This window comes from Nesoenas mayeri (genome assembly GCF_963082525.1).
Source record: "Nesoenas mayeri genome assembly, chromosome: 4".
Lineage (NCBI taxonomy): Eukaryota > Metazoa > Chordata > Aves > Columbiformes > Columbidae > Nesoenas > Nesoenas mayeri.
The window spans coordinates 39070638-39093819 of NC_137540.1; the positions used below are offsets into that span (position 1 = coordinate 39070638).

Genomic DNA, 23182 nt, shown 5'->3' on the forward strand with positions numbered 1-23182 from the left:
ATTTAATAGAATCATAAAGGTTTAACAACAAAACAGAGTATTGTGACTTTCTCAGTGGAACTGGTAATAATTTAAGAACATTCATATATCTACTGGAAGGTAATAACATGCTGATAATTTACGTAGGCATGAAAGGACTCAAAACTTTTCAAAATGTGGGTATTGAGATAACTGAAACTACATTTTTATATATACTCTTTTTTTTAAGTGGTATAACAAAATAATGATCAAGCTTTTTAAAAATATTTGATAACACATGGTCAGGTATTAGAAAATTATGTCTTTAGATCACCTGTTTAACCTTCTGCATTCTTACTTTAATTAATAGTTTTTTGGATATGAAAGTTTCCTAAGCTCTGCTGGCACAGCTGACCATAGGCTTTAAGAATGTCTGTGGCAAGGAAGGCTGATAGATGGGCCTTAACTGCAGACAGATTTCATCTGTCTCATCTAATGCTTATTAAGAAATCTAACCTCAGTTAAATTGTATTATACAAACCTTCAATTGTACCAAATAGCGGCTTTCTGCAGTAATTACTGGACTTACATCTCCACCTACTGGCTGATGAGCGAAGTCCCATTCGAATGCTAGTTTAAATGAAATCCAAGTGGTTTGCTTGTAAAAGCTTTTCTGATGATAGTAAAAATCATTTACACCCACGATTTTCAGGGTATGTTTGTTCAAAGTTTTTTTTCCCACATGTATAATGAAGCCACTGACGTCAAACTCGTTAAGCTATGCATAGCAGTCTAGATATTAATAAAGAAAATAAGACAAGATTTTTGAATCAGAAAAAGATGTATTTAACCCCCCCCACAGATCCTTTCAGTGGGAATGCATAAGCACATCCAAGAGCCAAGTACACAGTAGACCTGTAGAAGATTATTCATATGTAACTCAATACGGCTTAATAGCATAACAAGAATGATATCACTAGAGAAATTGTTTCTTTAGAAAGAAACAGAAAAATCTGTTGTAGCAAAGAACTTGAACAGCTGACCATAGGGTGATTATCAGTGCTGCCAGGAGGAAAAAAACAACAACAAAACCCACAGTTTTATTTTGCTGTAGCAAAACCCTTCGTGGTTATGGAATATTTCAGAATCTCAGCTGTCCCCTACTCCTTTTCCTCACAAGTCAGGATATAATATCTTCTCAGCCTCAGACGGAATCTGTCATGATTCTGTTGTCTTTTTACACCTTTCCCTCATTTCCTGAGAGGCAAGAGGAAAACACAGAATAAATAGACACAAAATTACAGCACTGGGTGCTCTTTTATACTTGAATTTTCTCCAGAGATGTTGCTTTCTCATTCTTTTTGATGGGTCATTCATCTATTGGAGTGGATGTCACAGCCTCTCTACCTGTACCTTAAAATCTTTTGACTAGCATTTCTACTGAATCTCCTTCATTTCTGCTTAATTAGCAAGTTTCTGGCTTCAGGATGCTTCCTACTCAAGAGAGCATTGATAAAGTCTTAACTATTGTGAGGAATGTTAAGCACACAATCTCCCTAGTAATCATAGAAAGAATAAGTACAGTACAGTGCATGGTGAAACTAGAAATGCTTGGGCACTTCTCATGATGCTTGGGCTGAATAATAGTAGATCTTACACACACACACAGTTAGTTTTACAGAAATTCAGTTTAGATCAGATACCCCATTAGATGCATCTACAAAAAAGTCATACAAGACACTTAGAACTAAGTATCATTTTCTACAGAAGCCCATGTTAAACATTGCTGGAATTCAGATGCTAAATGAAGTAGGTTTCTTCTACTTTTTTTTTTTCTCTGAGCAATTTCTTCAAATAGTTACAGAAATAATACAAAATAGGAGCATTCCCTGCATGGAAAAACAACTATTTCCCAGCTGGAAAATAAGTTTTCCAGAGACATGGAAGATAACTGAAAGAAGCTTGAAAGGCACTTTGCTCTGTATCTGTAAACAATAGGCACTAGCTGAAACATTAATTACCTAGTGAGACAATAGCTGTAGTTGCCAAGATAGCTGATATTTGAATGGTTTCATTTGACTCAGATTGAGAAAGTTAATTATGAAACTTTATTAAATGAAATTGTAGATTTCTGCATGTTGTGACATTTTGGACATGAGAGAATCCAAAATACCCCAAGTGCAGAAATGAAGGAGAAGGACATGGCATTCAAACCGTATAGCTGCAACACCAGCAGGACTAGAGGGCTTCCTGCAGCTTGGCAGCAGCAGAGATCATGCCTCAGATCACTTGAAAATGCTGGTCTTTCTGGAAATGAATTGAACACACCTAACCAGCCAGGTGGTTTAAAAATATTTGATCTGTCAGATACATTCTGGTCTGTTGCTGAAGAAAAATTACATCCTGTTTCAGTCTTCACTTCAATGGCCTGCTTCAGCCTCTTCTCATAAAATACCAGATCCACAATTCTTCTGATTGTTCTGGCACCAGCTCTATGTTCAGTTTCATTTATCCTTTTTTTTAAAATAGCAGGCCAGATTTGTATGCAGCATCATACTGCATGCAATCCTCAGCAGTGCTATTGATCTATATCTGCTGGAAAGAGCTCAACTAATGGATCTTAAAGTTGCATTTGCCCTTTCCAAAGCTTATCTGATACTTGTTTCATCCATTCCTGAACTATCTGACCTTGCATACCTCAGATATTTGGAACAGCTATTCTTGCAAAAGTTCAAATGACCCAGTCTTGGTTCTGATGAGGGAATAGGCACAAGACGTGTGGGAGAGCAGCAAGGTGAGATGCATTTGAAAGATTCTCTGACAACTTTGATGTTGATTTTCCAATACTCAAGTCCATTTTTGTTCAATAAGGGTTGATGTTTTTTCACTTCCATTTCTAATGAAGCCTGAAATTAACACAGCTTTTTTGTTTACTTTCTTGTTTGCAACAACGTTGTTGATAGTAATAGCATGGCACTGGGAATAGTTCTCAGAAAGCTGGAGTCAGAAGGTAAAAGTATTTTGAATAGGTCCTGTATGTTGGGAGGAGTAGTGTTCTGAGTTATTTCATCCTTCCTGATATAACTAGCATCTAATATCTCTACATTTAAACTACTATTTGTTTCTGGGGGGAGACAATCCATGTGAATCTAAGTTAAAAGCTATTTTGACTCTAAATTCTTTGGCAGCATCACTTTACCTAGACACAGATATTGTTTTATAAAAAAACTCACGTAAACATATTAATTTTCCTCTTGTGATTTAATTTTCTTATTGTGATTTGTATGTGTAATAGCATGGAAAAAAATAGCACACTTTAAAGGGAAAAAATATAGCAGTTAATTACTCTGAAATTTCTGAAAACAATAGATGAGTATACATTACTGGTGAGCAAGAGTTTAGTAAGTAAATTTGGGCAGCTGAAAGTGTGACAGGGATGACTAGGATTTTGATATTCAGAATACACCTTGAAACTTTTGGTGTCTTGTATATTTGCTATCTGTTTAAATAAACTTGGTGTTAGCTAGTGGGTCAGAGTCTGTTAATATTTACTTTGGAGAATTCTGCCTTTCTGAGCCATTTTTTTTTGTCTCTCCAGTTTCTGTCCCTGTAAGAGTAATGTTAACAGTATACACATCCTTCCAGAGATATGATAGTAATGGAAGAAGTAAACTTTGGTGTCCGTAATCTCTTTATCAAAGTTTAGGTATTTCAGTCTGAAGAATGTACTGTTTTGGAGATTCTCTTGTTGCGACTTAAAAAATCTATGTTTGATAACAATAGCTGGAGCACTAGTAGCTCACTACAGTGCCAGAGGCAGGGCTGGGGACTGGTGTGCTGTCAAATTTGTTACCTAAAACAGACCCCTGGGGATTTTCATGACAGCTTTCCTTTCTGCACATTTGATATTCCTTATTTCTGAATTATTCCGCATTGCTGCTGCTAAGTCACAAAGTGTCTCTGGAGCATCATTAACTAAGCAATAGTTAAAAATAGGAAAAATGAAATGTCCTGATTATAATATGTTCATTGCTTTGTGAATACTTGAGTAGTTCACAGGAACCTGCAAGGCAGGGCTGGGAAACTCTGGAAAATGTAATCCTGATCTCAGTCAAGTTAATAACAAAACTCCTATTATATAAAACAGGGCAAAAGTTAAACCTCTCAAGATATGCAAAAACAGGTAGACTTAAACTAATGCTGAAATGTGATCTATCCTACCTCTGTCTCACTGTTAAGAGAAATGGAAGGACAATCCCCTTCCCCATGTGTTAAATGCTTTGTTTGTTCTTCCTCTATGTCTCACCTTTTTTGGAAATTGAAATTAATTTAGTCCTCACCAAGATAACAATGAGAATATTTAGCTAGTGTTTGATCTACTGGTTTTATTGCTTGAGCTGTTTTGCTTAAAAAAAGCTATGACATTTCAGGATTGGGAGCTTGGTAAGCTTTTGATAAGGTATCCAAGTGCTTTAATATTTGTCTCATGGTAAGTCAGAGTATTCCCAGTTGGTTTTCTTTCAGTATAAATAGGCTGGTTTAGCTTAAAAAATATTATTCTTCTTAGCAATGCATCTCTAATCTATGGCAAAATGTACTATTAGGTATACAGAATACATAACCTCTGTCTTTGCTGTGACTGATGTATATGGGAGAAACAGGCTTTGCTGCTGGTCCCTTGGTCAGTGCCAAGTTGAACCTACTTGGGTTTTCCTTTGGAGACTAAATATTTTTGTCAGATGGTCGCTGGCATTTCCTAAAATATTTTTAGACACTTAGCTGTCATGTGTATAAATTTAAGGAAATAACACAATAATAAATTCCACCAATATTTAGTGTCAGCTACAACCTCTTTCAGTTTGTCTGCTGTTGGTGCATACATAGCTTTATTATCTCAAAACTGCATGGAAATTAAATTTCAGCTCTCTGTGTACAAGCCTTCCTGGAAAGCAAATGGGCAGCTGTATATTTACAGTGAAGCAAGGAGAGAGCAGTATCATACCAGGTGACTTGGTTGACTGGTCACAACAAATACAGCTCAGAAAATGGGACTTCTGATCCATGAAGATAAATTTCAAAATATTATTAATGGAACAATTTTGATTGACAAAGATACTCAGAGAAAAGTGTGCTGCAAGTATTTTGAAAACGTTTTGAATCTGAGATTTCTGAATGCAAATGTCAGTGTTATGGAAAATAAATGAGAAAAAACAGAAATGCTGGTGTAAAACCAAATGTTTTGTTAGAATTGTTATGTTTTTGTCATTATCAGAAGTAAGCTTGATTACTCAGTAGAACATCCTGGAGGACAGGCTTAAGGCCAAATTAGCTACCTGTGCTCACCTGCAGGAGCGGTGTCAGAGTTGGCTGCAGGGACGCTCCAGCTGGTGTTCTCCAAGGGAAATAAGGGATGTCATCAATCTGAGAGCACCTTGCGGACACACTTTCCTGTCCCAAAGGTTGGGTCAATGCACTCTGATAACAGCAACAAGAAGGAGAAGAGATGAGCCAGGGAATAGTTGTTTGAGATGGATGTAGTGCTGGCTGTGGCTTCTCCAGGTTCTTCCAAAACTGGAGTGATTCTGTGATTCTGATTTCAAGCACCCAGAAACCTGCAGATTTGGGGCATCATTACAGGTACAAATGCTGCGTGCAATATAACTGGAAAGGGTGGACATACTGTTCTGGGTCTCAGAAGCAGCCTGAAATTCAGAATGCTCCCAGAAGTGCTCTGTCAGGTACTGCAGATAAAGGGATTTCCCCAGTGATTTGCAAATCTGCTCTAGAGAGTGGTGAGGAGGAAGATTTGTGTGGTATACAATGTTATGTATACTTGCTATTAAATTTTGGGACAAGCAAGAGACAGATTTGTTAAATGACTCTGGATGAGGGGAAGAGGGAAAAGGATGATAGTAGATATTATAGAATACTTAGTCTGTGTTTGGAGGCTCTTATAAACCACCTAATCAGAAAGAAGTGAATAAGGCTCTCTTTGAGCATGGATCAAACATTAGAAAAAATAATCCACTTGCTATTATCTGAAAGATAATGTAATTATTAATATGGGCTTCACAGGAACTAACTGTTTCATAGAACTTTAGTTTCCCTCTTTGATAGAGGATGTGGTGCCATGAGACAGAGGGAGAACATGACCAGCTTTGTGCCACCTGGCTGGGGAAAGGATGCTTCTGCTGGAGGGCAGTCTGTCACAATGCTGGCTCAGTGCTGCCTCCTGTGCTTTACAGGACCCATCACCAGGAGCCGTGTAAACTCACTGAAATGGAAAAAAAACCCTACACCGCAACACACAGGGAAAAAATGTCCCGTTTCTAGCATTTGAGTGAATTAAGCAATCTGAAGAGGACAAAGCTGTTCCACGGGGAGGAGACCACACACCTGCAAGCTACAGTGGAGAGGATTAAAGGAGTGGGCAGGGAATTAATTCCCCTTTGGTAGCAGCAAGTCTTTAGATCTGTTAAGCAATATTAGGAACTCAGCTACTTAGAAGGATAGTGAGGCAGTAAATGTGGTGTTCCTTGTAAGGCTTTTGGTGTTGCCAACATTGCTTTCTTATAAAGCTGACAGAATGTGGGTACATCTTCAGTTTTCATCGGCTGGCGACACAAGTTGAGAAGAAAATGCTGTCAAAGAATGTGATTGGTTTGATGTTAAACTGTGAGGTTGTATCAGATATAGATGCAGGTCCCTGAGGCAAATGTCTCTGCAGAACTTCACATACCTAGTTCTGTTCAGTGTCTTTGGTAATTATCTGAACAATAAATAGGTAGTAAATCTTCAAAAACCAAGCAAGCTGGCATTGGCGGGGGTTACAAGTCATTAGGAAGACAGAGTCAAAATGCAAGCTGGTCCTGCCAAATTTAAGAAATGGTCAAAAGAAAATTAAGTGACATTAGGTAAGAAAAAGCATTGAGTTCCCTAAATGCCAAGAAATTTAAAGCACAAATGCAAATAGCCAGTAAGTCAACACTATGACAGGAAATGATGAGAGAGTTATAATAAATAAACAGCAAAGTTCACGTTTCATTGTGCAATGTGTCAACATCGTAGGAAGCTACAGGTAACTATATGCTGTGTCCAGATTTGGTCACCATACCTGGCAACCACAGAGTGGTCATTTGCAGACTTCAGTTATTTAGTCTAAAACAGGGAGGACAGAGAGGGAGGACATAATATCTGTTTTCTGAAATGTGAAAATCATTAAAAAGGGGATAGTTATTGTTTCCATGGAGGCTGGAGCAATATTCTGAAAAAGTTGTAGCTTTGTCCTCTCCTGTGTCTATTTACTAAAGTTTGCTTCCGGCAAAGACGGTGTGTGAAGTGATCAAGAAGACAGTAAGGTTTATCAGCACTTCATATTTTGAGTGCTATATAAAACTTCAGTGGTGGTGGTTTACTTGTGCACAACTATATGTTTTGCTATGAAAACTGTGTTTCCATGGACAAAGTGCAGTGCTTAGTGATTTGTTGAACTCTTCAGCTCCATCAAGGGGCTTAATTTAGTAAGTGAGATGGGAGAAGGAGCATTTTTAATCCGCTGAAGTACTTCACTTATGTGTTTGTCTCCTAAGAGGGGAACATAACATATTACTTAAATCTTTTGTGATAAAATCAGTTTGTGAGGCTTACAATAAGAGGAAGTGTTTAAGTTAAAAGTTTTATTCTACAGATTAAGATGTATAGTACTGAAAAGTAATCCAAGCAAAAATTCAAACAATATATGCAAAGTTAACATTAGAGGCATGCGTGAAATTGTACTTCAAAGGATTTTTAAAATGTAGCTTCCAGCATGGTAGCCCTGAGAACATTTTATTTGATATTCTAGGTCAGTATTTTGAGTCTTAAAATTTTCTTAAAATAAGGTCTTTTCAGCAGCTAACTAGGCTGGCATGAATGCAGGATGTCTAATTGCACTGAGGCTGTAGGAGACAGGCACAGCTAGAACAGTTTGGTGACTGAGGAAAGCCCTCCTTGTGTATCAGTTTCTAAACAAACACCCTTTTGCAAGAATTGATATTTCAAAGGATTATTTACCTCAGCAGACAAGCCATGCACTTCCTAAAAATGGATTACTTTTCTGGTTGGTACTTACTGCAATAGATTGCATGCTGACTTCTTATTAGAAAATATATTTAAAAGATCTTACATTAATCTCCACCTAGAGTACAAATTAGCTGTGTTTCATCAATAAAATTCTTTAGCTGGAAAACTAAACTCAAAATCTTTCATCCAAGGAGAAAAATGTTCTAGTCTATATTCCTTTCTCTGAAACAGGAGCTTTTTATTACTTACACTGTTTGTCAAGAACATTATACGTTTCTTGCTGAATACTTGGCTGTTGGCTTTTGTCTTGATAATGAAATCCATACACACATGCTCTGAACCTATCTTGACAGTGGAGTGAACTTCATTATTCCACAGAGATGTGAAGATCTATTGTAGGAACATTGGCTTGGTTGTGTAGTGTTTATCATGTAGGCACCATTGCTTATGGCAACAGGAGTTTGTGGAGGCCGATATTATTAATTTGGAGTTTTGCCTGAAACCCATCTTTATTATTAGTGCATGGCAAATAGTGCATTTATCTTGAAGAACTACCAGGAGTACATACATGGATCTTTTTCTGGCATCGACTGTGTACTTTCAGAGTCCTTCAAGTTCTAGAAGCAAAAGTAGGAAGATTTTTTTCACCCTTCCTTAATTTTCTTCTTAGTCATTACTTCAGATGGTGCCTGTATAGTTGGTAGTGAGAGTCTGTGTCCTAGAGCAGTCATCTTTAAAAACAGAACTCCAAACAGACGGTGCATCACTTGCTTCACTGCTCTCTAATTTAATAAATCCTGCAGGAAGTGAAATCGAGTCTCAAGGTGAATTCCTCCCCTGTGATGGAGGGAGGGAAAGGTTGGGTTTTATGTGGAGCTGCACTATGCTGAGTTTTCTCCTTGGGAAATGCAGGTGTATGAACCACTCCCAGATTAATGGGAAAGTATCTAAAGGGTATTGGTACAGACAGGGTGATGTATGAAAGAAGAAAACCACTAATGCAGAGCACACTGTGTCAGATTTGCTTGAAGCTGCTGTTTCTGCTCTGGAAAGAGAAGAAACAAAGACAAAATGCTGACCTCTGTGAAGCTCATTCTTCTTCTAAGAAAATGTACTCAGTCTTTCTTTCTTGCTATTACTCTTTGTCAAGAAATCATATTTCCAGCTATAGCAGGTTTTGGCCTCCAGGAATAGTTGCATCTGCAAGTGATAGAAAGATATTGTCAGGAATCCACTTCACCTGACCCCAAAACACAGCTTAGTTGTGACTGTATTGCTTTTCTGCCTCCATCGAGAGATTAAGCCTCATCACTAAACAGCAAACTCAATTATGAATGGGATTCTTGTAGCAATACTTGGGAACAGATTTTTTCCCTTTGGCTTGTTTGCTTTCCCACTCACTCCTAATATTAGTTGTTAATGGAATAGCATCTTCTGTAATTACAGTGGAGGCATGGTTCTGCTTTTAAAGTATAGCTCTGAGGGGAAAATATTTGCAGTGTTCTGTTTCATTTTATCTTTCTTTATAAGCGTAGCATTTATAAGAATAGCATCCTGTGTACAGCTCCAGAAGGAAAGCTATAGAAGTGATTCTGTCAATGCTAATAATTTCAATCTTTGACCTGAAATTCTGTGTTTTATGATGTACTTATTTGTGTTTTTCAATTTATATTTAATTGCGTCTCTGAGAAGGCTTTTGCATAACATTCTTCCTTTAAATCTTTCATTAGTTTTATTTTCCTGCCAGCAGGATGTGGCTGAATGCTACAGCAGCTGCTTCACAACTATAACTCTTCTCTCTTATTACTGATAATGACAGCCAACAATTTACTGTATTTATTAAGTTTGGTTATGTGTTGTTGTATAACTGAAGTTTTCAGAAAAATATTTTCACAGACGTAGGACAACAAATGTCAGATTGACCTAATTACGGTTGTTCTCTGCAGTTTCTCTGGGCTCTCTTCTGCTAGCTGGAGATGAGTGGTTTGAAAATGTCTTTGTTAGCAAGGTATTCAGATTTATTATCCTGCTGTTTATGGCATCATAATTCCCATTTCTGTTAGTGAGGGAATATTTTTACTTATGAACATAGAGGAAGGACTGCCCTAAGTGGAGGGAGTGAGACCTGCTGGTAGAGCCATGCTGCCTGGCTCGCACCAGCACAGCAAGAAGCATCCCCTGAGAGCTGCCCCCTTTCAGGGAAGCTGGTGGAGCTTCCTGGGGGGAGTTGCGGAACGAGCCAGGATGGGGTCAGAGCAGGTAATCAGGAGACTCGGGTCAAGAAATCAAAAAGAAAGGAGGTTATGGTGACAGCATAGATACAAGCGGTCCTCTCATCAGAGAACTTCCATCCTTCAGAAGCCTACAGCTCCTGTTCAAGTTAGCAGAATCTGTGCTATCTCTGGCCATTGCCACTAAATACCAGGTGATAATCTCGAAGACTGCGGGTAGATTACTGAGCAGTACAGAGGTGATGTAAGGGCCTGCAGGGCTAAAGTGATGTCCCATGGTGAGAAATTTCTGGGCAGATGAAGCAGTTTGATTCCTTGGGGAAAACAGATGATTTGAGGTGTGAAGCCAGTCTGTATGCTAACACTGAGCACAGGTCACAGCAGCTCCTCAATCTCTGACCAAGATTTGGGTCTCACTTCCAAGGGCAGCCTCTGCATTTGAGGCCAAGAAGCTGGAGAAGGGTGGAAATACCTCAAAGTGTGTGGACTCAGGGTCTTAAAGAAGCCACCAACAGTCCTCTTTGAATCTGCGTTTGAAGTATTTCCATGAGGAGCTAAGAAACCTGTTCGATCAGAAGCACTGAGAACTCTTTGTGTAGTCTGTAAAATGATAACAGTATGACCAGTTCCCTCCTATGAATACCATCTACTTAATGAGACTTTCAGTAACCATCTAGACAAATAAAAAGCCCATTTATTCACAGTGGCGAATGTGACCATGATGGAGGAGATCAGATGAAATGACAGTTTCATTGGGGCTGGTAGCTGCTGTTACTAATGAAGATTGTTTGTGAAGAATTTGCTTTTTCTGTTTTTCTTTTCTTTTCTTTTCTTTTTTTTTTTCCTGCAAACTCTTGACAATAAAGCCTTTATAGGTCAGTTGCAAGAGTCCTCATTACTGTCCAGGTTACTTTCCTGCCAGTACAGGATTTGATATGCCTTTGGTGTGCTTTCTAACTTAATTCTGAAGCGGTAGGGTTTTCACTAGTGAATTTTTGGAAATGAGTCAGGGATGACTGATTGCCCCGAATTTCTCCAGCTCTTCTGATCTTTCCTACAATAACTGTATCATTTATTTTATCCATATAAGTCTAGACAAACGGGAAAGAATAGTATTTCCTGGAAGTAAGTATAGACAGGAGTCTTGGGATTTGAGTTAATACAGTTGCAATGCTTAGATGTTACTGTTTTCAGTTCTCCGGTTTTTTTTGCAGTGTTTTCATTATAGATATGTATAGGTTGGGCTGACCCCTCTTGATCCTTGCGGTGTCTTTTGGCAGGTGGAGGGTGGATGCTGGCACGAGGGTGGCTGGGCAGTGTGAGGGGGAAGCCTGCAAGGCAGCTGTGGTCTCTTATCAACGAGTCACCCAGAAGCCAGCCAGGTACCCAGCACAGCCCTATCCCACAGAGGGTGCCTCACTTCTGGGAAATGCCATTATCCTGCCTTTGAATTACTGCCAGAGGTCCACTGTGGCTTGCTGTTATCAGAAATATATGTTGTACCTTCCAGCTATATGAAAATTTTATTATGCAGCTCCCTGGGTCAGGGTGGTTGGCTGTCTTGCTGGGTGGAGGTACTTCTCTGTGTGGGGGCAGGTACACTACGCAGGGTTTCTTATTTGCAGCTCTGAGATCAATGTGGTTTGCTCAAAATAGTTTGCACTATAGCCTCTACAAATTAGCAGAACTCTATAGCAAATTCATTACCCTTATTTGCCTTCAGGGTCAGATCCAGAGTTCACGTACAACAGCGTAATTTTGCTGGCAATGTATTCTTCATACACTTAAACCATCTAAAGACCCAGCTGCAGGTTTACAAGACATATAGGTATGAAACAAAATCATGTATTCAGCCATACAGATTTCTAGTGCTTCACCTCTAGATATGACTGTTTATCAGTAAATAGCATAATAAGTGTACGTGTGACACTTATGTAAATATGCACTTCTATTTAAAATAAAAGAAAAATGTGATATTTCAACTGGGATAGGCCATTTTCCTCTCAGCTGCATATCAAAATATCCACATAGCTGAAGGAGTTTCTAACAGAAGTGAGTATTCATAACAGCAGTCAGCAACTCTTGCCGTCAGAGCATTTTACTAACAGTTAATGAAAACTATCTGTACTCTATTTTTGAAAACAACCAGTTCATTTCAAAACTCTGGAAGTGAAATGCTAGATATAACTCTTTTTTTGAAGAAATAAAATAAGCTATTTGATATTTTTTACAATTCCTGACAGCCTTGCTGTTGAAAACCTCAAAAATATTAATCTCCCATAGATCACACTGTAGATATTCTCACTCTAGCTCATTATTGCTAAGGCACATTTCCATGCACTTTTAGTACAGAGCGAATGAGCTTATGCAAATGTGAAAGCTATCCCTAGACCAGACTTTCATTTTATTTTTATTATGAAGTGGAGATCTTTTTTTTTAATGTGATTTACTATGATGATAAAACAGGAAGGTTCATTTCCCTGGGTTTCCACAGCCCTGCCTGCCCATCTTTACAATGTCAAATTAAAAGCAGATGCTGTCATGGGACAATGAAGTGCTCAACCTCATCAGTTTTCAGCTTCTTCATCCTTCATTGTGAAGTGCTTTCCAGTGTTTTTCTGTCAGTTCCATTTGAAAAACTGATTTCACTGTTTCGCAGTTTTTACAAGAAAATATTGTTGTGCCTCTGGTGCAGACAGGGAGACATCTAATTTCATTGTAGTTAAGTGCCTGCCTCTCCATTAGCCTCCATAATAGGGTTACACACCAAATTATAGAGCTTTAATAAATAGCAATGATGCATCTAGGAGCACATTTCCAGGATCCCAGAATACCTTTGGCTGCATATTTGCCTCTTCAGGCATCATTTTTTTTCCTTCTTAAAACTTAATGTTCTTGAAAGTCTTGACCACTGGCAAATGGATGACCTGCTTTTTGTAGCAATGGCATGACAACAGAGGCTCCAGTCTCCCTCCCTGTCAGCATGTAATCATGTCAGGCTTCTGCATTAACCCCCAAAGGGACATAAATGAAATATTAAAATTACCTTTTGTCCCCATTTCCTGCCTGTGTTTGAAGCAGAATGTACACATAAGGGTGGAGTGGGGGCAGTTGCTGATGGTGCTGCTGAAGATCTGATCAAAGGAATAATCTGCATCCACATCCTCAGCTGCATGGCAGATCACAAGCCATATCATTAACTGTGTGTCTCATTCATTTAGCCCAGTGTGAGGGCTCTGTCTGCTTGAATCAGAGTTGCTTGGGGCTGTTTGTGGGACCCTGAAGAAAAGCTGATTTCATCAGTGTGCTAGGCAGTAGTATTTTAAAAGACTTGGCTAAAAAATCAGGAGCAGGTTGTTGTAACTATATTTCCACTTACTTAAAGTCTTTGCAACTTAGAAATGTTCTGGGAATGGCCTTCACTAACTATTGAGTCTGATGTGGAATGTGAAAGGTGGGATGAACAAAAAAGAAAGCCCACTGAAGCTCCTGTTGCCATTTCCTTGCAGTGCTTCGATACTAATTCTTCACATTTGCCCACCTTGTGCAAGTAAAGCTGCAGTCTGAAATACTGCAGGAGGGCCAGAGGAAAAAAGAAAAACAAAAAAAAGCGCTTCTGTTTTTTTGTGGCGTTTATGGTGATGGTGGTGATTGTAATTCCACTGCCTATTTTGTGGTTTTTTCAGTTTCCTAACTGTTGCAAATATGCACATGGTGGTACACAGCAAGGTGTAGCACAGTGACTTGACCTCTTTTCCTCATCTGGCATCCACAAAAAGACCCAAACAGCCATACTGGTTCCTGCTGGTGACCAGTGGGCTGGATCTGCTGCTGAGGTTCTGCTGGAAGGTGTGAGCGGTACAAAAAAGGCTGTTCCTGGGGCAGTTCGTAATCCCTGATGTGAAGTCACTTTTACATGTTAAGTACAAAGCATTTTTTCTGGGCTGTGGTGCCTTTAAATCTGCTTGAATCTGGAATAAGTGCATAATGTTTTAGAGTTACAGAAATCAGATTCATAAGAGTTATAGTAATCCTAATAACTTAATCAGAATCACCTGTAACTTTTAATAGCAGACTGCTAACTGCTTGGATTTGTTATCATTATTTATCTTGGAATCTTGCTTGGGAGGACAAGGTCTGAGTTAGAGCACTATTTTGGAAATAACAACCTGTGTTCATGGCAGTTGCTATCTTTTAAGAGGAATCCTTTGTTGTCTTTACAAAATTTTAAAATTTCTCCTTGAGTATAAACTTCACTTATGATGCTATTCTGGGCTTAAGTAAACCAATAAAGCAAAAGTAAGCACTGGAAAAGGAAGATACTTCTCTGGTTTATACCTCTACATCTAAAGAGGGGAAGATAGCATTGTAATTGGATAGTAATTCTGTTCAGCTACTGCTCCCATATATTCTAAGAGAACATCCTTGAAGGTAGGGATGGGATTTAATGAGCTCTTATTATTCTCTAATGCTTGGGATGTGATGATGGAGTTACTGTGCAACTAGGATGGATAATATAAAGAGGTGCTGCTAGCCTCGTTCCTTAATTGAAAATAGAAGTTTAATCTCAAATGATACGTCAGTTTACCCAAGTCCTACTTTCCACAGACGCAGATTTCCTTGTTAGCTTGAACAGATTTTTCCTGTTTAAAAGATGCACGCTCAAGTTAGAGTATTGGCATTAGCCTTAAAGTTCCAACCTCATGTTTCATAATAACTCAGAGGGGAAAGATGGTAGTAGGAGATTCATTGTGCCCTCAATAACCAAAATAATTGGACATTCACCAGAAACAGGAACAGGGTGACTTCATTCACTTCTGAGGAGGCTGTTTGAAACACTGCTTATCTGTTTGAATTCTGACCTTGGGTTAGTTTTAAATGCAGAATCCAGTATAGTTGAGAGTCTAGACAAGTGAGGTATGTCCTTTCATAAAAAGAAAAATTGATCTCTTTTGTGTTTAGCTTTAGATATGCTTCTAACTGAACCTTACCAAAAGCCAACAAGCCTAAAGTCAGTTCCTATTTTAGGGACAGTAGGTAATATTTTGCCTCTGATTGATCTTGATTTTTACATTTACTTTTCAAAGATTATGGTTTTGAGGGACAACCCTGAATACAAACAATACTCTTCAATATGGAAAGGTATTGTAAATTTAGAGAGTTGTGTCAAATCCTGCTTAGTTGTTTTTTGTTTTATTTTCCCCAGCAGTTCTTACTTCCTACTAGTAGGCTGAAGGATTTCTTACCACAGTTAAGCTCTGCATGTCCAAGGTCTGTGCCTGCCCATGACATGAATGTGACTCAGCCGAAGTGCAGCTCTCAGTTCCTCTTTCTTGCTTTTACAGCACTCAGGTCTCAATCTTATAAGACTGCTCATGTATTGGAGCCATTTCTGAAGCATGACTTGTAGCATAATATTTCAGCTGTTCTTTTGCTCCTCAGTTTTATCCTTTTGAACACCTCTGCCTGTAGGACATTTCCAGATTTCATTTACTTTTTGCTTCAGGATGCTCGTTTCTGCTGACCCACCTCCTTAGTTTGAGTCATGTAGATCTTCTCTAGCAATAATTCAGATAGGTTTCTCTTGAATTACGAGAGGTAATTATGAGAAGGGGAATGCTTCTCTTCAGAGCCTTCCATCTCTACCCAACTGACTCTCCTCTTCTACAGCTTCATTAATTTTCTAAATATGGGAGGGAAAACTAGATAGGTGTCAGCATCATTACCCATGTAAGGGCTCATCACTCTTTCACAATATGATTTTTTCAATGGAGTTTAGCAATGTGTTAAGAAAAACAGGCAAAATATGCAAAGAAGCCATGTGAAGAAGTTGTAGTGCAAATTTTTATAAACAGAACCTCAAACGTGTTTAGAGCTTTCTTTGTAGCTGACTCTCTGCAGCTGACTTTCTGGTTGACCGTTGGAGAAGAATGGGGTTTTATCTTAATATTTGCCCCCCAAAAATGAAATGTAATTATATAGGGACTTGTGAGTTAATTTTAAGTAATACAACTTGGCTGCTATGTGTTTCTGCAGAATGATTTATTTTACTATGATTTGAACTGCTAACTTATGTAAAAACTAAGGCTGATGCCTTTTTCTCTCTTTTTCATACTTGTAAAAATATTTGCATAAATACCATAAAAAATTATCATTTTAAAGAAAGATAGGTATAATGCCATTTACACAAGTTTCATGTAGTGAAACTAGCTGATGATTGTGTAGCACTTCCATAATCTCCAACAACAGCCACTACATAATAATGCAATTTTTTATCTAAGCTTTTTGAACTCTGCTGCTCATGAGAAATTTGCCACATTTGACATCAAAATAAGGCCTCGCTGCAATTTTAGTAGGGAGACTGTTGATTAGGTGGAGTTGCAGGTCACAGAAGTATTAGCCAAAGCAAATTGGCCCAGTTCACCATCCTGCATGACAGTGCCTTCTGCACTGGGAAGTAACAGAATTAGGGAAAGCTTGTGTGACTTTGTCCCGGACAGCTATTGTCCCTAGTGGGTACTGCTGGGTACATACCCACTCTCCAGCCACATTAGCATTTCACAGATTTGAGTTGTCCAGGAAGTATGTTATTTATAGTTAAAACATACTGGAACTCTGCTAAATCCAAATGCAACTCTGCTGTGGAAAAGGGAATGATTTTGTTGTCAATGTTGACTAGAATTTGAATGGAGCTGCTTATTGTGTTCAGTTCTGGGCCCCTCAGTTCAGGAAAGACATTGAAGTGCTGGAGCGGGTCCAGAGAAGAGCAACATGACTGGTGAAGGGACTTGAACACAAGACCTATGGGGAGAGGCTGAGGGAGCTGGGGTTGTTTAGTCTGGAGAAGAGGAGCCTTAGAGGTGACCTCATCACTCTCTGTAACTACCTGAAGGGAAGTTTTAGCCAGGTGGGGATTGGTCTCTTCTCCCAGGCAGTCAGCAATAGGACAAGGGGGCATGGGCTTAAACTCTGCCAGGGGAAATTTAGGCTGGATATTAGAAAGAAATTCTTTACAGAGAGAGTGGTCAGGCATTGGAATGGCTGCCCAGGGAGGTGGTGGACTTGCTGTCCCTGGAGGTTTTTAAACTGAGATTGGACATGGCACTTAGTGCCATGATCTAGTAAATGAACTGAAGGTGGACCAAGGGTTGGACTTGATGAACTCTGAGGTCTTTTCCAACCCAGTTGATTCTGTGATTCTGTGTGATTCTGTGAAAAAGCAAGATATTTATCATTGCAAAGTCAGGCATTTTGTGCTGACTTTTGTGTGGGTACTCTTATAGACTAAATATTTTAAAGACTGTTTTGTGAAAAAAAAAATCAGGAGAGCATTTAGCAGAGGAATAATCGTGGGAGAAATTTTAGTGCTATGCCTCTTAAAGGACAGGTATCTCACAATTTAATATCACTTGTAAAATAGTTTACTGGATGCCAGTGAGTAGAAATGTATGAAACATGCATGTGTATATGCAGGTATTTATTGTAGGCAAAATGGAGACAGTATGCATATGTATTAAATCTATCAATATATTATGAATTTTGCAAACAACTTGTTAGAAAGATATAGTGAAGGAAAATTAACATAATATCCCAACTGCTTAAGAGTGACAATAAAATTATACGGCAGTTTAATAAGAGAATAAAGATTTCTGAAACCAACTGGAATATACAGAAAGAGACTGCACAGTGGGATACAGCTCTACAAGTAGAATTTGTGTGAGAGTAGCTTCAGTTTGCTTTGTGAAATTACAGTGTACTGTGGTGACAGCTTTGAATGTACAGTGAATGAAGTGCCAGGGTAGAGGCAGTTTTTATTGGGAACAAATCAGCTTTAAGACAGACCTTACCTTAGTTGATCTGCTGAGTATTTTAAGACACTGTTTCTAGGCTCTGTAAGGAGATAATGATATGGACATCAGGAACACAGAGTTTTGCAAAACCTATGTGGTCATTTGGTACAGGCAAGGGTGCAAATTCATCAAATTAAGGGAAAAGTTGCTCAGAAGACTGGACTTCTGTTCTTGGGAAGAAAGCATAAATTCCATAGGTTAATGTCACAGATACAGGTTTTACTTCTAAAATTTTGCTGATTTTATAAACAGTGAGATTGCCTATGTTGTTAGAGTGGATGTTAAAAAGATAAAATGAAACAGTGTCTTGCAGATATATCCCATGTAAAAAAGTCAGTACATATAAAGGTATTTTTAATACATGTGGTTGAAGGGTTAAGGTTATAAAAGATTCCTCTTTTTGTTTTACTTATTGGAAAATTCATTGTGATGTCATAGTCTGATCCACATTCATCCTGATTACATCAACATCTTTTTCTATGCACAGTATAGAGATTGTCCCTCAATTTATCTTTATCTAAAGCAGCTTCTGAGTTAATATCTTTGCCATTTATTTTATTAATCCATATCTCTACTTAATAATTTGACCAACTCATCACCTTTATTTCAGTTTCTTTTATTTCTTTATTCAGTTCATTTCATGTGAGTGACCAAGTCTGTCTCTTACATTACACATACATAGATTTTAATTTTTATTTTTATTAGAACCTTTTATTATGTAGGATTAGTATCAGCTTCTGCTGTTTGCTTTAAGAAGCTCTGGTGCAGTTTCAGGAATAGCTGCAGAGAGCACCAGCAGCAATAATCACTGAAATAAGGCATTTGAAATTATTCACTTTTTTGAGGTGCCTTCCTGTGTTATTGCTAGGGCGCAGGGGCACACTCCTTGATTAACAAGGTACTGAAATTCACTATAAAAAGTGCACAAGGCCAGCTCAATAGGTCAGCAGTCATTTCTGGGACTGTCACTGTGCCAACAGCAATGCAGCCCCTTCCCCCCGCTCTGTCACATCCCTGACTCCGCAAGGTCAGCAGGACCCAGCGCTGACTCCTGATCTAGACTGACAGCCAACCCAGCTTTTGTACTGCGTGCCAGCTCGTTGGCACTGAAGATCAGTATGTCTAACATATCCTGCGTGAGATAGATGCCTCTTTCCAGCATTTATCTATTTCTGTTCAGTAGTACAGTACAGCACCTTTAATCAGCCTAGATTATACAAGGAGATGCAACGTGCAACGTGCCATTCACTGGATATGATTATAATGGCCAAATTTCAGCTGTTTCAAGCAGGTGATTCCTATCAGTCCTTTCCAAAGTGCCCCAGTATGCAGCAGCATCTCAGTTCAGCGATGATCAATGCACAGTGTCATATTTTCTCTGTATTGAATAATAGATCACACAAACCTACATTTAGCTACTGATGTTATCTGACACTAAATAGATGTGTCATACATTGGGCATCTTTAGTCTCAACATCAGCATACTGCACATATCATCTAGCGCAGGTGCTTTCACATTTTCATTGCCTTTCTGCATGCTGCCAAAGCTCCTCTTTCCTTTTCACAAATTCTTTAATTCCACTGTATATATCACTCTTGCAATGTAGTAATTCCAAACTCTGCTATGCAGTTCATTTGTTTGCAGTATACCACATTTGTTTCTAATGCAGGTAACTTCGTGCTCCTTTTAAGTCTGTGTCATTCTTTCTTTTACCTTGAAAATTAATAGCTGAGATTCTCTCTTTTCCTCCTCTGCATGCAAATTATGAGAAGTTAGAAAGTTCTTCGCTGGCTGTAGTTAAGCTACTGCTACACTTCTCTTAGCGCACTTTTAACATTTTTTTAGGAGCCATCTTTTCACGTTAAACATTTGCCTGCTTTTTTCTCAGTCTATCTTTTTTTGCAAAAAATAATTGTGTTGGGGTGGGGTTTTTTCCAGTTGAGTTAAATCAAAATCCTTTTGTTTCTCAGCACAGGAATCTGTGACCTCTTGGGCCATTTTTTGATTAGCTGGCTTTTACTTGCAGTATTGTTCTTGCGGGTATAGCCAGTGAGTCTGTGCAGTATTTCTCATGTGGAAGGTTCTTACTTTTGAAGTTTAGCAACCTTGGCCTTCCAGCTTTTCTGATGTTTTGGGAGTCTCTATGCTTTTAAGTTTTTGACTATAAGTATTTTACAGCTTCCCACTGTAATTACTCACATAATGTTATGCTACAGTAGATCAAGTCTGATTGTTTAAGTCTGAGTAGCACAGTTCATGAAAAATGACTTCTACAAACACAGCTTTGTACTTGACATTTCTATACAGAAGCCATTAAACAAGAGATTAATTCTTCTCCTTTGGGCTCAGTGCACTTCTTATCTGTATGAGTGATCCTATTGACTACAAAAGGACTTTTCATGTCAGACATGGTTGTAGGACTGGACTCTTGTGTTCATATTTTGGAGATAATTTAAGGCCTGTTCAGCAGCAGCTGCTTGTGGGACGGAGTGGAACACGTATCCTCTGCTAAGTGGTTGGGTTCACACAGCTCATTGCTCATCCCACTGCAGTGAAAACCAAAAGGCTGACCTGTTTGCCCTCTCCATTGCTCTTCCCACACAACAAATGTCAGAGCATGCTGTGGAATAAGAATGAATGGAGGAACTTTACATGCAGTTTCTTTTTTTCTTCCTTTTTTTTTTAACTAAATGCAAGAGCTACAAAATTGCTGCTGTTCCAGTCGTTGTTTGGTAGTTTTGCTAATTGTAATAAATGTTCTGAACTTTCACATCTAAATAACAAGGGGTTTCTTTATTCAGTATTGTCACTGCAAAATCTACAGATGAGTTATAAAGTATCACTTGTTAGTGTCTGCCAGCTATTTTGGAATTCGAAGTCCCTGCTTTTTCATCTTCCGTCTGATTCACGTGCAGGGATTGCCTTTTTCATAGGCCATTCACTGTTTCAAGAGAAATACTTATGAAAGATATTGTACCTAAGGGAATTAGAGAAGTCCTGCATTTCCTCAGTCTTTTCTGGGACTTCATTGCTTCTGCCAGTAACAATTTAGGTTATAAGCATTTTCCATGCAAGTCCATCCTTATAAAAGGACATTGTGTTTTGATTATTTAGAACCTGAAGTCACAAAGGACGTGTTGTAATCAGATTTACTTCAGTAGGAATTGAAAGTGTCTGTAGTAGTCAGAATCCTCAGGGTAGGATTTCTAATAAAATCTCCATTAAATTTATTCATATGTGGAAAGAACAGTCAATATTTGAGGTATGAAATGTCAATAAAAGTAAAAAAGTATTAGTATTCAGTGTATGTTACAGTGCATGGCCTTGCCAGTTAGAATATTGCAGCTTTGTTTCACAAAGCTTCTGTGTGCTTTTAAAAATATAATTTCTAAAGGAAAACAGAATTAGTCTCTTAAAAACAGAGCTCCCCAGTTGTGAAAATGGGTAGTTTAATGTAAGATATAATCTAAAATATATATATATTTTATTTTTTTTTTTTTTTCCAAACTACCTTCTAGAAATGAAAGGTAAAGTATCCGTAATGTTTTCATTACCATGAATGCAGAGGAGAGGATCATTTTCTGACATTCATGCGTGTGGGAATTCTCTGGTATCCTACCGGTGGCAGAGGCCACTCAGCTGTCTGCTTGCTATTTTATCTTCTCCACTGACTTGGATAAAAGACAGCAATATAAAAAGTGTTAAAACAGAGAAAATATGGAAGAATGTTGTTACATTAACTTAGTATCCTCTTTAATAAACTTGTAACTTAGGCACGGATTTCTGTGATAGCCACCAGTCTTGAGTTCACTGCTAAGTACTAAATCAGTGGCAAAGGAGGAAGTTTTTATTTTCCAGTCAGTTCTTCAGTGGAGGTTCCATCCGCTTCTATAGCCCCAAACGAACCACCAGCAGTAATTCAGAACAAAAATATCCCTAAAAGGGACAATTTTCCCTCAGGGGATGCCACATTACAAAGAACATGGCATTGGATCCAGTTTTGTGATTTTTCTCCGATAAGGACACTGCCTGGAAGCCATCAAGGTCTCTCTTGCATTGTGTGTCTTTTCTCTTGCTGACCAGCCATCAACAGGAATGTGTTCCTTCTGGCAGCTTGCTCTAAAACTCATAAGGCAAGTGTTAACCTGCATTGATTGAATTGAACAGTCAGGCTGGACATTTCTGTTCTCTCCTTCCTGTTTAGTGCAGATCCCTTTGTGTCCCCCTTCCACCACAGCTTCAAGGAATCCATGACCAACATTTAAATCTTGAGAGCTGTCAATGTATTTACTGCATTAGAAATATGGTCTTCTTGGTAGTGGGGAAAAAACAAAAAGGGGGTGCGAAACAAAACACAAAACAAAAACAAACTAGCAAACAAAAACAACAAACCACACACACTCACACACATACACACAAAACTCCTTAGTCTCCAGTACAGCATTCCTGCTTATAAATTTAAAATGCACTTTCCAAGAATATTCTCTCACACTAACTTTAAATACCCCGTTTGTTTTCTATATTATCTGTGTAAAAGGCTGAGTTAATTCAGATAAATTCCACGTGTTTGTTCAGGGAATAAATGCAAACGTGGGAAATATAGCAAATTATTTGCCTGTGAGTTAAATTACCACTGTGAGACAAACTTTAGGAGTTTTAAATGTTGCTGTAGAAAAGCAGATGTTTAACTCCCAGCAGCTGCTGTGTAGCCATCCACTCTCACCTTTCTGTCTTTCTCTAGCCAGCATCTATGAGAACAAAATAAATTGAACAATTTTGCTAACTTTCAGATGTGGGTTACTTCACAAAGAGTACTAGGATTACATGAAACACTTTGGCAGTTTTCCAGAGTCCCTTTCTTTTTCTGTTATATCGGTTTATTTAGTAATGTACAGAATTTGGGTTTTTTTAGAAAAAATGAGTTTGTACATGACTGATTACAATGCTCTATATCTACCTACATGTCTATCATGTTGCCTGGTTTTCATCTAGAGTGTATTTTGAGATGAATAAAGGTAAATATTGTTTGTTTACAGTAACCTTTGTCTACGCCTTCCATAGCTTTGCAGTAGTGGAAGCCA

General features: G+C 38.4%; 1 protein-coding gene across 1 annotated transcript in view; it reads left to right on the forward strand.

The window, feature by feature from the left end:
* GALNTL6 (polypeptide N-acetylgalactosaminyltransferase like 6) overlaps positions 1-23182 on the forward strand; it is a gene marked incomplete at its 5' end in the record, with an annotated part of 446353 nt that overhangs the window by 379846 nt on the left and 43325 nt on the right. The window lies entirely within an intron of this gene.